The following is a 15,892-nucleotide window of genomic DNA, read 5'->3' as shown; positions in this document are numbered from 1 at the left end:
AGCTGGATTATATGGATGAGTTGGGGTTCTTAACCTCTTCAAAGTGATGACGCATTATTCAGTTTATTCTTGCCATTCACAGACGATTTTATTCAGATTTTGAAAAGCTCTTTGATCTCGAGGGGTTAAACAACAGCCTTCGTCAACCCTCCCCCCCCCCTTCACTAGTAGAGGTGTGTCATACTTTAAATAATATAGTTTGGAGATATGAAGAAAAACATAAAATAACGTCATTGGACTGAAGTGGTTACCCTTTCAATCAGATGACTTTTTCTTACTCTTCCTGCTTCCGGATGATTTTTATTTATATTCTGGTACTGCGAGACGAGTTTATTCATTACCTTCTATTGCCAGACGATTCTATTCGGCTTATAAGAGCTATTGATTATCGCACCTTCAATTGCAACGTTCTTCACTATCAATGTGGATGAGTTATTTCCATTTTGCATTAGTAGCTGCATCTGTTATTTTATTCCTCTTCAATATATCGATGTCAGCCTTTTAGACATTTATTTATTTTTTTTCAGTCCGGAGCGTAAGTACTGTATCTGCGGCGAGGATATTCAGTCCCGATATTTAAGGCGAGAGTGACTCGGGGTGAGCATGTGAACAATAAAATAAACCCCAACTAATCCTCAGATATAAACCTTTTATGGATCCTTTCCGGCTGGAGCGCCTTAACCCACTACGCCACAAGTCGTCATATGGTTGCATGCTAACCGCCCAACGTCATGAATGGTGTCAGAGTTACAAGGATCAGTTTGACTTGTCGCTCAGTGTAGTCATCTCAAGGTTGCAAAACATCGAGTGACTGGATGGTAAATTCTTCCACTTACCGTCTTACTTTAATGCACTATCGTTAAATCTTGCACATTTTGTCGTTAAATTCAACTGTCGCGTACCCAAGCAATTTCTCCCCCGCCCACCAGCATCAGCACCATTTTGGAAACTCGCCGCTTTAAAGACCTTCAAACTTTTACCCTCCAAAATGCCCCCGCCTCCTAAACCCACGCCCTTCATTTATTAATTCTTTAAGAGCGGCGTCCTTAAACTCATGTTAATAGTGCATGTTTGTCACTGTAATCCTCTCCTCTCTCTTCCAGCGCTCTCAACTCGCCATCAGTTTCAGGTATTTTAAAGCGTATTTTTAGGCGGGTAAGTGTGGTGGTGGTGGCGACGATGGGGGTGGGGGTTAAAGTTTTGTCTATAATCGCACAAATTTGATTGACTGTCGTCTTTGCCTACGTCAGAGGCCTCGTCTTCTCTCATTGGTCACTCGATACGCATGGACTGTTTCCCGGGTCTTACTGGACGATTCCTTGTATATACAATGCCGTGAGAGTGAGGTGCTGGAGAGGGACGCCTTGTTCTGATGGCATCAATATACCCAAGCTGCTCCACTGACCGGTTACGTAAACGTCCCTCAACTCCCTCCCAATCTCTCGAAAGGACTGCAGGGAGAGGGCAACTTCATCAGTGATATAAAAGAGAATATCAACAAGACTCCTATGACTTTCTGCTAAGAACAATTGCTCAGTGTTTACTGGAATACAATACTAGTGCTGTCCCAACCACTAAGAGGCTTAATGTGGCTGAAAACAGGGAAACGCTGAAACAAAAATAAACAAACAAAACCATATGACAGTTCAAGGAAACAGTAGGAAAAAAGTAAATTTAGTGGTATGAGGTGCAAGATTTAACAACTCCAGTGACAGGCTTGGATGCCCATCATCCACTCACTCAACGTAATGCTACCTCAGATGACTCTACACTGAGTGTCAAAATAAATGTATTCCTGTAACCCGGGAAACCACTTACTTCGCTGAGTGGTCAATAGCTACCAGCCTAAAAAAAAAAAAAAAAAAAAAAAAATATTCTCTACCCAGTACGTAAAATCTTCAAAGGTTAGATCCCGAACAGACAAACCATTAAAAAAAAAAAAAACTACCTATCCACCATGCAAGCATTAACAAAATACCTTAAAAAAAAAAAAAAATGACACTGCAGCTACCGGAAAAAGCAATATTAACAATTAAGCTTACCAAAACGGTTTCTTCTCATTATAAAAATATTCTTGCGTACACTCCTGTCACATTTAGCAACAGAAGGTGCCAGGTTAAATAATGCCAAATGAAATAAAGGTGAATGAATGGTATATCCTACAATAATTCAACATACAAAGCGCACACACACACACACACACACACACACACACACACACACTGCAACTACGAAACAAGTAACAGAATAAGACCCCTCCAAAATATGCCTGGAAAATATCTCTTTCCTCTCCACGTGCGCACGATTTCATCATTTTATCTCCAGACGTCGACAATATAACCACAACCAAGTCCAGATGATTTACGTAAACAAGCGGACCGAGACAGGCTGAGATATTACGACAGCGAGGTCACGGGGGAGCAATATTGCCCGAGTGGCGAGACGAAATTCCCTAGACATATTGCTGGCCCGAAAGCAACAACTCAACGTAAACATAAGTAGGGAGGTTTTGTTTTCGGCTCAGCACACATATATATCCTAAAAGTTTCTCGAGTGTAAGGAAATTATTTTAGAAGGATGTGTTTGCGAGGTGCAAGTAATGAAGGTCCGTTCTCGGCTGCGTTTTCCCCCGGAGCCGAGTTTACAGTGCTGGCGAGTTCTCCAAAAATACAGGGCGAGCCGGGCAGGGTATGATCAGACCTTAAGCTTGCAAATGGCGGATGGTGCATATTTTAAGGGAGAGAAGGCAGGAGGGAGAGAAGGGAAGGAGGAAGGAAGAGAGGGAAGGAAAGAAGGAAGCAGGGAAGGAAAGAAGGAAGCAGGGAAGGAAAGAAGGAAGCAGGGAAGGGAAGAAGTAGTGATATGGGGGATAACGAATTGAGAGAGAGAGAGAGAGAGAGAGAGAGAGAGAGAGAGAGAGAGAGAGAGAGAGAGAGAGAGAGAGAGAGAGAGAGAGAGAGAGAGAGAGAGAGCATGAAAAGATAGAAGGAAGAAAGGTTGAAAAGAAAAAACGTACTCAACATCACCAAGAAGGGTGAGGGAGAAAGAAAGAGAAGAAGGGAAGGAGAAGGAGGCGAGAAAGAAGAGGGGAGACAGGAAGTAAAACGAAAAAGATACAAAAAAAAAAAAAAAGCGAACAAAGAGAAAAGAAGAAAGGTAAAGCCTCTCAGGTAGTCAAGGAATTACTGAGGATTTATTTAACTCTTCCAATTTGTAGTGACTTTAAGAAACAAATTCCAGTGCAGGGAATCAGGTTGACCCCTTATACTTCGAGGTACATTAAGTCGTCTAGCATTGCCTAGAATTGTGGGATGTGGCTTCAGACTTCTCTCAAACTGTTCTCCTGTTGCCCTCCATCCCCCCGAGCCCACCATCTTCCTTTCGGGGGATAGGGAGGTAGATGAGAGATATTTACTCGTATACAACCAGGCAACTGAACCGCCCCAGGGATATTGGTGTCACCACATGAAGGCGTCTCTCTCCTGCACCATTACCCACAATACAACTGATAAGGCACCCCCTAAGCACTGAGGTTTAAATCGAGGTAGTTTATTAATCCTAAGGCCTTGGGTGGTTTCCTAATGGTGAATATAACTGCCTGGAAACTAGCTTGAGTGTGGCAACCTAATTAATATTAATTTCCAAGGTTTGCGGGTTTAACAATACGTATCTACAAGCATGAAAGTAAGTTTAATGCACATGGAATCTCTCTCTCTCTCTCTCTCTCTCTCACACACACACAGACACACACACACACACACACACACACACACACAGAGTAACAGCATGTGCGTCAGACCATAACACACACCAGCTCACACCACTAACCACCGCTATATTGGATGCCGGAGTGAGCAAGGGAGGAGAAGAGGAGGAGTGAGGGAGAGGGAGGAGAAGTAGGAGGAATGAGAGAGGAGGAGCAAGAGTGGGGAGGGAGAGGGAAGGAAGGAGGAGGGGTGCGGGACAGGAAAGAGGATAAGAGGAGTGCGGGAGACAGGAGGAGGACGAAAAAAAAAGTGATGCGGAAGGATAAACTGAAATGTGCAAACAAGATAATATGATGACAAGGAAGTATGCCAAAAAAAAAAAAAAAAAAAAAAAAAGTGGGAAGCAGAAAATATAAAAACGGAATGGGAAAAGAGGGTAACGAAAAGAAAAGTATGGAGACAGAGGCACAGACAGACAGACAGACAGATCGATGTAGATTGATAGATTGGTAGACAGAAACAGATGGATATACTGCATACATAACAAATAGACAGGCAGACGACACACGACAGACAGATACAGAAACACATACACGGACAGACAGACACAGATAGACACATAGACAGCCAGACAGAGACATACAGACAGACTGATCGGCATAGACAGATAGATAGATACAGATGAACAGACAGGATACCAATATATGGAGATTTTAGGGGAGAGGGAAGGAAAGAGATGGAGAGGAGATGTCGGAGGAATAAGGAGGCAAGGATTAGAGTGGGAGAAAGAAAGAGATGGGAAAATATGTAGATCTGAGGGGAAGAAGGGAGAGGGAAGGAGAGACGGCGAGAGTGCAGAGATAAAACAGGAAAATGACCGAGGAAAACGGAAGAAAGTCGGGAAAAGAGAAAAATAAGAGAAAACGGGGAATTCGAAGGAAATAAACGGGTGACTAACCAAAAAAACACACACTAAACCCTCACCAGGACTAAAAGCAAAGTGTAGTAAGCTATCTAGAACACGAGGGCGGGAGTGAAAATTCTGGCCAACAGTTCGATGGCAGTTTATTTTCTATGTTCGTATTTTCACCAGACGATTTCTCGTTCCCCAGACGATTTTGTTCAGCTTAAGTAAATATTTAAAGAGAACTGTCACGTCTGGTCTTCACTTACCCCTTCACAACTACAATTGTTCTAAACTGAATAAAAACCGCCTGGAGAAAAGAATAAAAATTACGTTCTCGGACTGAAGGATTTAAGGGGATCAGAGAGAGAGAGAGAGAGAGAGAGAGAGAGAGAGAGAGAGAATGTGTGCGCGAGTATATGTGGGTCCATTTGGGTAGCCCCCTTACATACACTCCCATCGCAGTCTTACGGTCCTTTTATGGTCACGCTCATGGCCCTTCCCACGGCGCTGCAAAAAATAAGCAAATAAATAAAATAAAAAAAAGAGGGCGTTCATGTGTTTACGTGTGATCTAGTTGAGTGGGGGGTCGTGCAGATAGATATTTCTGCTGGCAAATAGATATTACTGCTGGTAGATAGGCCAGATCCCAAGTTCCTGTACTGTACTCCGCACCAAAAAGATATATACGAGGTAATGAACTCTCCTTACCTTGGATACACACACACACACACACACACACACACACACACACACACACACGTATAATGTTCTGTCTGCCACATCTATCCATTCGTGAGGAAGCCGAACAAAATATTATGCAGGTAAGAAAGAACCAAATGTCAGAAGTCACCAAAACCGTTTCTTTCAGACACCACAAAAGAAAACTAAAATCAAAATCTGTTCATTCCAAGATTTAACTTGATAACTATGTCATAGACAGACGGAAATTATGACAAAGAAGTCATTTCCACACCTGACAGTTGCGTATAAGACCTATGATTCCAGTTAACTCTTGCAACTGACCCTAACAAAAATTATGCGAAATCAGGGCAGGGGAGCAGGCAGCGTTTACAAGAAAAAGGTCCAATGTAGTACACGGAAAAACGTTTTAACACTGGCATAAACAGACAGGCTGGAGAAAGTACATAACTCGGGCGTCAGTGAGACGAAAGTTATTCGATTCCAGTCTGAGAAGTGCTACATAGAACACACACACACACACACACACACACACACACACACACACACACACACACACACACACACACACATGGGTGAATGAGCTCCTGTACAGTCAGCAACCGAGTAGGGCTACAGAAAACATGGAGTCGGTTCAGCACAGGCCACCAAAGAGAAATTCATATTACACGAGTAGTAATGTAATACGATAGAAATTGTTCACGGAAAAAAAAAAAAAAATGAGACATCAAAGATACTAGGAGACGGCGAGAGACTTACGACATATTGGGAGGGTAAGAGAGAAGTCGTACAGAAGGGTAGGCAAAGTAAGATGAAGGAATGACGGATGTAAACATTGCATTTAGATATACTTCCACCTTAAGATCAATGCTAGTAAAGAATAAACCCATTAGTAACGAAACTGCAGGGGTATACAAAATTCCATGCAGTGACTGTGACTTGGTTTATATTGGTGAAACTGGAAGGGATTTGGACACTCGCATTAAGGAACACAAGTATGCTTGTAATATAGGCAACATAAATAACGCAGTGTACGTTCACTCTTCAGAAAACGACCACAGAATAGACTGGAATTCTAGCCAAATATTGTACAAATGTAGTAACTATAAAAAACGTAGGATAGTGGAAGCTGTATGTATAGAGAGATATAATAATTTTAACCATAGTGAAGGAATGTATAAATCAGATCCAGTGATGAGAGGATTAGTGGCAAGGTCCTTGCCGCCCCTTGTAATCCCTCACTCAGGTCGTGGACAGAGTAGAGGGAGAGTCTGGTGAGGTCACATCAGGTGTGGTTGGGAAAAGGTGTCCTCACCCTGCATATAAGCAGCTTCTCAGCATATGTATGTACCACTCTTGGTCTGTAGATCCACTGAAGAGGGCGTCAGCTGTCGCCGAAACTGTTTGGAATACATCTCTTTTCGTCTGCCAGTGTGGGTTTTTGTATCATATGAAGGAATGAGTTTTTGAAGCAATAAAATTTGTGTGTGTGTGTGTGTGTGTGTGTGTGTGTGTGTGTGTGTGTGTGTGTGTGTGTGTGTGTGTGTGTGTGTGTGTGTGTGTGTTTTAGGCCCGAATTTAGAACCCCGCAGTGCTGTTCACAAGTGGACAAGAGCCATCACGCACGATCACACACTTGCAACACACCAGTCCCACCTTAAACACTCCGGGAGGCCCCGCATTTGGAACCCTATGAGGTGGTTCTCTTCACCGATTCACGACCACAACCATCCGACGCCCTGTTCACAAGCCCCATTGAGCTTAACCCGTGCATTAGAGTATTTGGTTATCAGTGAGACCGGTTTGGTTATCAGTGAGACAGGTTATCAGTGAGACACGTTTGCTCTGAGGGAAAACGCAACTCGCAAAGGGACAAGTAGTATTGACTGAACGAAATATAAGATACTGTTTGTGATAACGTTAACATTACCTCCACTCTGGTCATCAGTTTATCTTTGTTCATACTGATACCGATCATTTAGCAATCAGTTTCGTGTGAATAGGGTGAAAAAATACGAAAAAAAAAAAAAGTTACTTGTAATATATATGCATAGGCTGTGTATAAACCTGCTTAGTTATATTTTTAGCTTCACCCACAGTCAATTTATAGTGAATAATTAAGGGAAAACCGCGACAAAAAATAATACTGATACTTTTAAAATCGGACAAAGCACTTCATGAAGACTTCTCACAGAATCAAGTGAAACAAGAGTCACGAGGCTGGAAAGATTAAGCTAAGAATGTTTGTGAACAGATGAGCAGGACAGAGGGGGTGCCATTTTTTCACCCCTTCACCACGAGGACACCTTTTGATTCCTGCTGCTAGTATGGTTTTAGTCACCTTAAGGAGAAGTATCTTACTGAACAGGTTAAAAGCAGCGTCCATTAGCACATTCCCAGGCTGACTTTTTTCCTCCCATAATTCTAACTCCCTCCTCAAGAGTTTGCTTATTTTCGGACTAACCTGCCAAGCTTCAGAGATATTTAAAAAAAAAAAAAGGACATGAACGGAGTCACTACCATATCATCATTTATTGTCAAGTAAGATAAGCACTATGTCGGTCAAGTATGATAACTCTTCAAAATCAGTGCAGCCGGACTGGGTGGACTGGGCATAGAGTGGGCGGGATGGTCTGAGATGGCGATGGGTAGTGGGACAAGGCAGGAGGAGTACGCATGGTAAACTGGACTATCAAGGATTTCTCATAGACAGGGAGAGAAATGGATAGGGTAGATACGAAGGAGTGGGCGGAGTGGGTTGGAAGGTGGTGAGTAGTGGATTATGAAAGGGGGAGTGTATCCTGTAACACTGGGCACTGTATATCAGCTGGTAAGGTGGCATGTCAAGAATTTCTCCAAGAGGCAGAAAGTTATAAAAAAAAAAAAAAAGATTGAGCAAAACGAATGTACTGAAGGGAAAGAAGGAGGCAAGATGTACTGGGACGGTGCTGGGTGCTGGGGCAGGGCGGGATAAGTATACCCTGTGAAGAAAGCGAATATGAGTTGCAGTTTCGGTGGTGGAAAGGCTGGTCATAGATTTCTACAATTAACTCGAAGTGGGGGCAATTAAAAAAGAAAAAGAAAAAAAAAAAAGTGTGTAGAGATGAGTGAGCAGGATGGACTGGGATGGTGGTGATGGAGGCGAAACAGGGAGTAGTGCGCCCTGTGGACTGTAGGAGGGACGGTATAGCATGGTGAAGGGCTACATTAAAGTTTTCTCCGAGAAGAACAATAAGAAGAACGCAGACATCATTCTCATAAATGTGGCATCTGGCGACAAAGACAAAATACAAGCACTATCTCAAAGCCTACAAATCAAATGGAACAGAAAGGTGTTTGGAAATATATATATATATAGATTCTGGTGGCTATTGTTACCTTGTTCTGATACCTGGGACAATGGTGGCGAGCGAAGAATAGAGCTAGCTTTTATCTCTCTCACTTTCTCTTTGACTTGCCTATATTTCTTTCTCACTTTTTTTTTTTTTTTTTTTTGGCAGGGGTGTTAAGCTGTGGATTTTCTCGGTCCCCCCCCTCTCCCTCCCTCCCTCCCTCTCTCTCTCCCATCATCATTACTTTTTCTTATTCCCTTTTTCCATTTGTTTTTTCTTGTTTTTGTTATGTTTTCTTCAAATCTAACCAATATGATGAAGATATGGTATGTGAAATGCAACACAGAAAAAGAGGAGCCACATGAAAACATGAGGAGAGAGAGAGAGAGAGAGAAAGAGAAAGAGAGAGAGAGAGAGAGAGAGAGAGAGAGAGATGTGAGCCGCATTAGCATCTGTGCTCAGTGTTCTAATTTACCTTTGGTCTCACCTGGATAGTAGCTCAGCTTAGACCTTAATTACCTCTCACCTGGCTTCCCTTCTCTCTCTCGCTGTCTGCCTGTCTGTCTGCACACACACACACACACACACACACACACACACACTAAAAAGGATGCAAAAAGTGAAAATTGTTGTCTATCAAGAACGATTTACAACATTTTTTCTCCCCTAATAATAAATATTTGCAGTAGCATATAAATTATTTCAATATTCACATACTGTAGTATTTTCCCCTGGATTACATTTATTTTTTGTTTTACTTTTTTTTTTTTTTTTTTTTACAGAATCTGGCGGGGGGAGAATAACATTGCCCATACCCTGGAATTAAAAACAATGATATCAACCCTAACATCCTCTTTAAATGACAGTCCTTGGAAACAGACAACAAAATCAACAACAAAAGCAAAAACATGCACAGTCACCACCACCAATACCACCACCACTACCATTACCACCACCACCACCATTACCACCACCACCACCATTACTACCACCACCACCATTACCACCATCACCACCATTACCACCACCACCAACAACAACAACAACAACCAACAGCAACACTTTCATCACCAGCAAAGCCTTCATTCTGGCCAGGGCTTTTACGACTCAGCCTGCACCATCCCCACACACAATTAAGCAACAGCATACACCGGGCGCCAACAGGGTAGCAAAACCGCCTTCCCCAGACCGGCTTATGGTTAGGGCCGGGGTCAAGGGCGTGTGCTAGGGCGGGAGGTTAAAGCCCTGTTGACCGAGAATGACCGAGAATTGCATGTGTTTTTTCACTTTACTCCCTCCAGACCACGCACGGATTTAGAGGGGGGCGTGGGATCCGTCCCCCCATTCCCTTCTACATCCGGAAGATCAGTGCTTACAATAAAAAAAACTTATAAAAATATACACAATATTTATTTTGCGCAAATGTTATAAAAATCAATCAGCTGAAAGATGGATTTGGTAATAAATTTTGAGGACTTTAATAATGAATCAAAGTGAATTCAATTTTGTGTTAATTTCACCAAGAAACAACCTCGCCCCCTCTTTTTACAAAATGCCGGACCAGGCCCTTCAGACGATTTTATTCAGAATGGGGTAGACTTTCTGTACAGGTGGGGATAGATGAGGCCTTTATTTCCCAATGATAAAATGTTCTTGTCACTCTAACTTGACCTAAAATTTTCATCTCTCCACCTTGAATCCTAAGATGTAACTACAGACTAACACTACAATATGATGCAAGTCTCGAAATGCTAAGGAGAAGACGTAGGCCAGTATTATCGTCTTTTCCAGCTACTGTGCTACGTGAAAAAGCTGCAGAAGGACGAAATCTAGGCCAAGTTAAGATGATAAGAGTATATTCGTCTTTCCTCATACCAACGCCTTTTTTTTCTGCTAATACAGTAGGCTAAGCGAAAAAGGTTGCAAAACGGACGAAATGCTAGGCCAATTTAACATGACAATATATTCGTGTTTTCCAAAAGCGTTATTTTTTCTGCTACTGAACTACGTGGAAAAAGCTGCCACGGGACGAAAATCTGGGCCAAGTTACGGTGAAAGAACTATAGGCATCTCTACGCAAGCTGAGTAAAATCGTCCAAGAATAGAATTACTGTGGTGGACTCCCGGGCGAAAGGACGCAGAGCCAAATCTCGGACGTTGCAGGACTTAATTTCTCTGCAACAATTTCACTGCTCCTCGCTAACACAGCAACGACGCCCCATAAAAACACCCCCACTGTACAAGGTGGTTCATATATTGCACCTCACCCCCCACCCCTTTGCGGGAGAATTCTCAGGTGTTGCAGGGACGGTAGAGTCAGCGTCACCAACTGTCTACGTAACTTTTTTTTTCTTTCCTCACAGCGTCACCATTTTTTTTTTTTCGTTTTCTGTTTCCCATAATGATTTTCATGCTTAACAATGTCTGCGTTTTTATGTCTACCTACTGCGTGGTTGATGACTAACTTCATGAGGTAGCCAAAACGTCTGCTACGCCCACACCAGCCGACTGACCCATCCCTTCAACACAAAACAGACCCCCAGATGAGTGTCCAGAGGGAGATGAGAAAAGTAGGAAAGGCAAAAGAGAGAGAGAGAAATAAGTGGGATATGAATGACTGGGAAAAGGAGAAGTGAAAAGAATGAATGAGGAAGGGAGAAAGAGGTAGAGATCTGGGGGGAGGGGAAATAAAAGAAAAGGAAAGGGGAAGAGATCGGAGGAGTGAAGGAGCGAGGAAGGATGGAAGGAAGGCCGGTTGGGAGAGAAGGAGTTCAGTTGCATGAAGGGGGGGAGGGGGAAGGAGGAAAGGGGAGATGAGTCAAGGAAAGAAAGGAGGAGAAGCAGGAGGAAGAAAATGGGTTATACGAAGTTAAAGGAAAGTGAAGGAAGAAGAACTTGGGAGGAATAAAAAGGAGAGAGGGACAGAGCTGGGTGGAGTGAAGGAAGGAGAAAGAAAGGAAGGAGACAGTGAGTGAGGAAAGTTTGGAGGAAGAAGTGAGGGAGGGCAAAACTTTGGGAGACAGAAAAAGAAAATATATTCTGTACCGAAGGAGGGGAGGAGAAGTAAAAGGCTAAATTATATACCAAAATATTCTTCACACAGACAGTTGGTATTAGCGTCGAAGCGGGAAGTAGGGTTTGTTTTCCTGGTGGTTAAGGAAGCTCCCAGACACCTCTTCCTTACCGATTTATTTTTGGATAACTCAGGTCCAAATTGTATTGCACGTCATTTATGCGGAGTAAGGTGATATAAGGATGATTTATATACAACACAGATGGGGACGGCAAGGTGTAGTAAAATAAGTCCGTTCAGGAAAAAGTGTTAGGAGATCCATGATAAGAATGAACAGTGCTGGGGCTCAGGAAGCGGAGGTTCTAGCCTATGCTCAGGGTTGGACACACACACAAAAATAAATCTGCAACTGTTGATATTATATGTGTTCATTCTCTCTCTCTCTCTCTCTCTCTCTCTCTCTCTCTCTCTCTCTCTCTCTCTCTCTCTCATAAAAATTGCATCTACCAACCCATTTTATATAATAATGTCTTTCACACTTCCATCACCAGACCTTTATTTCCACGCCAGAAGAAACATCTTCGCTCCTCAGCTGGATAAAATCGTCTGGAGTAAGCCAAATTGAATTGCTGAGTACGTTTTCGGCATGAAAAGTTCGAAGTCGTGTGCAAAGACTGCAAGAGCATATGCGAGTCAGGTGGAAGAGAGAAGGGAAAAGAGGAGACAGAGGATGAGATGATGGGATGGGGTGGGGAGCAGTAGGAGTACGGGGGGGCGAGCTGAAGAGAGAGAGACAGAGGATGTGACAGAGGGATGGGGTGGAGAGGTATATGAGTGAGGGGTGAGTGAGTTGGAGAGAGGGAGACGGTGAATGAGGTGGAGAGGTATATGAGTGAGGGAGTGTGTGTGCTGAAGAGAGGGTGATGGAGGATGAGCCATAGGGATGGGGTGGACAGGTTTATGAGTAAGGGGTGTGCGCACTGGGGAGAGAGCAGCCTGATGGACGAGAACATAATGACAGGGTGGCGATTTGTTTGTGGCCACCCCTTTCCGGGATTAAGGCACCTGGCTATAGATACATTTATGGCCACACGGGGAAATTTTTACTCTGGACTGGAAAATTTAAAGGAAAAGATTAAAAAAAAAATCCATTAAACGCATGAATACGGGTGTCATACTAGTCATTCTTGCCACTATAAACCATTCAGTACGGGTGTCATACTAGAGTCATGCTTCCTACCACTGACTGATACTATATAATTAAGAGACATCAGGTGAGACGTCATAGTGCTGAAGGGGTCAAGGAAGGACGATTCTGCCTATTCACTGCTCTAAAGGTTATCTCCTGAGCTGAGTAAAATCGTCTGGGGAGAATATGAATTAGTAACAAGGAATAAATAAAGCAATAAAACCTAATGGTACTGAGAGGGTTAATAAATCACACATCCAACCCATTCACTACAATACGTCTCTCCTCCCCTGAAGAAAATCGTCTGACTGAGAAATATAATGGATATAAAATAAAATAAATAAATTAATTACTAAATAAATATCAAGTTGTCTTCTTTCTCAATTTCTCTTCCACCTTCTTCTTCTTTTTTTTATTTTTTTATATAAACGTTTCCCTTTTCCCGCCAAAGTTTCGTCCTCTGTCCTTTACTTCCTCGTCCTAACTTTCCTTCACTCACCTCTTTCACCCCCCCTCCCTCCCTCCCTCCCTCTCTCTCTCTCTCTCTCTCTCTCTCTCTCTAATTACCCCATCACCTGTCGCCAGTCCAGTCGTGCCACCTTAATTAGGGCACCTCTCATGTAGGGCAAACACAGATACAAAATAATCAAACATGAAATCATGGAAATAATTAAGAGGTAAATGAATAAATAAATGAATAAATTAATAAATAAATGGAAGTAAAAATAAAGGAAAAAGAATAAATGGAAGTAAAAAATTAAGAAAAGTTAATAAATGGAAGTAAAAAATTAAAGAAAATATATACAGTATATATAAGTGGAAGTAAAAAATAAAGGAAAATTAATGGAGGTAAAAAATAAAGGAAAATAAATAAATGGAAGCAAAAACTAAAGGAACACAAATAAATGGAAGTAGAAAATAAAGGTAAACATATATATGGAAGTACAAAATAAAGGGAAACAAATAAATGGAGGTACAAAGTAAACGATCAGTAATATAAGTGATGAACATAACTACAGATTTAATACTAAAAAAAAAAAAAATAAGAGCTACACAAGAAATATATAAACTGTTAAAGCCGAGATAAAATGTATAAATATATAAAAAAAAACGCAAGACAGTAAATAAATGGATGAATGAAAATGAATAAATATAAAACTACAAATTATGGATTAAACAGAATGCGGAACTCGATATTTAAACTCTATTTATTTACAACCCCTTCAATGTCATGACCTCTTTGTAGTTTTATCTTGCAAACTCCAGAAGATTTTGTTTTGCTTGGGAAGTACAGGTAAGACAGAAAGGTAGACAGATCAGCAAACGTAGTGATACTCTGATAAGCTGGCTAAGAACACACACACACACACACACACACACACACACACACACACACAAACAGACAGATAGACATGGAGACATACTGACAGACCGACAGTGACAAAGAAGGAAACTGAGACAGACAGAAAGACAGGCAGAGAAATAAACAAACAGGTAGACAGGCAGACAGACAAACAAGAAAGCTAAATGACAGACACAGACAGGCTGACAAGTAGAATGACAAAAAAACAAGTACCCTGAAAGCCTGAAAGGTAAAAAGACAATCACAAATACAATGACACTAACAAACAATCAGACAGAAAGACAAGCACAGAGAAAGACAGACAGAGGTGAAAACTTAACCTCCTTTCACCTTCCCAGCCAAGGGTAAAAACGGCAACAGACGAAGAAAAACAAAACGATAATCTGTCATCATGAAAAACGAGCAGCCAGAAGTTATAAATGGACCCGGAAGACATTGTTTTTCCCCCACATCCACTCACTTGAGGTGAGTTAAGTACAGGTGTTCTGCAGCCGATCCATAATAATAATAATAATAATAATAATAATAATAATAATAATAATAATAATAAGTAAAACTACTACTACTACTACTACTACTAATAAAGTATCTCGCAGAAGGGGTACAATGACATCCGCAATGATCACTAGAGCTTGGGAAGTCACTCGGAGATGTACATAAATTACCATCAAAAAATCGATACAATAGCAATACCAACTATAAAATGTCACAGTCAAACGCTATATGGCACACAAATTTTAGAAAGTAAGGAAAAAAAAATTAGCAAGAATCATTGAGCATCTTGAATCTTACTCCCTGTTAGTTTGTTTTTAGAGAGTTAGTTTGTTTTTACTTTTTCTTGGCAGGAATAATCTCGCGGGCTTCTGGCCTTTGGTTCCTTCTTCCTTGCATAAAAAGAAAATGTCATCGTCACTGATGTCAAATTGTTTCGAGGCAAATGTGCACTGATACCTTTTTTCATAAACTGTACCTGCAAAAAATAATTCCACCTGAAAAAACTGGTAGTGGTGTTAGCGGCATCGTAGTTAGAGACAGGACATCGCATAACGGAGACAGCGGCATTTTATAACGGAGAGAGGGCGTAGCATAACAGAGAGGGCGGCATTGTATAACAGAGATAGCGCCTATAACAAACTTCAGCATATAATTTTACGTTAGCATTAACGATAACCGCTTTCCTCTTATCTGAAATCCGTAACTATATTATTTGTGTGTGTGTGTGTGTGTGTGTGTGTGTGTGTGTGTGTGTGTGTGTGTGTGTGTGTGTGTGTGTGTGTGTGTGTGTGTGTTTAACATGACCTTAAATTACCCCCTCTCCATTCCGAATCCTGAGCTGTAACAAATAACCGATCCTAGAATATGAAGCTAGTCACGAAGAAGTGCTGGGGAAAGTATATAGAACCATAGCACTGTCTTTCATTCCACCACTCAGCCAAATGTAATAAGCTGCAAAAGGGAAGAAAATTTGGGCCAGAAGAAATCTAAATTATACACAGTGTAATGAACAACGCTCATGCCCCGTGTGTTTCTCCTACTCTCTCTCTCTCTCTCTCTCTCTCTCTCTCTCTCTCTCTCCATCGTCCACGCCATCCCTTTCCCTTGCCATTATCCCTCCCTCATTCTCTCATTCCTCCCATCTCTTCCCCTTTCTTCCTCCCTCCCTCATATTTCTCCCTCTCCCT

This window comes from Coenobita brevimanus, chromosome 54 (genome assembly GCF_032717465.1).
Source record: "Coenobita brevimanus isolate Jiangsu-jjx chromosome 54, ASM3271746v2, whole genome shotgun sequence".
Taxonomy (NCBI): Eukaryota; Metazoa; Arthropoda; class Malacostraca; order Decapoda; family Coenobitidae; genus Coenobita; species Coenobita brevimanus.
The sequence above is the reverse complement of the archived record's forward strand: the minus strand, read 5'-3'. Positions refer to the sequence as shown.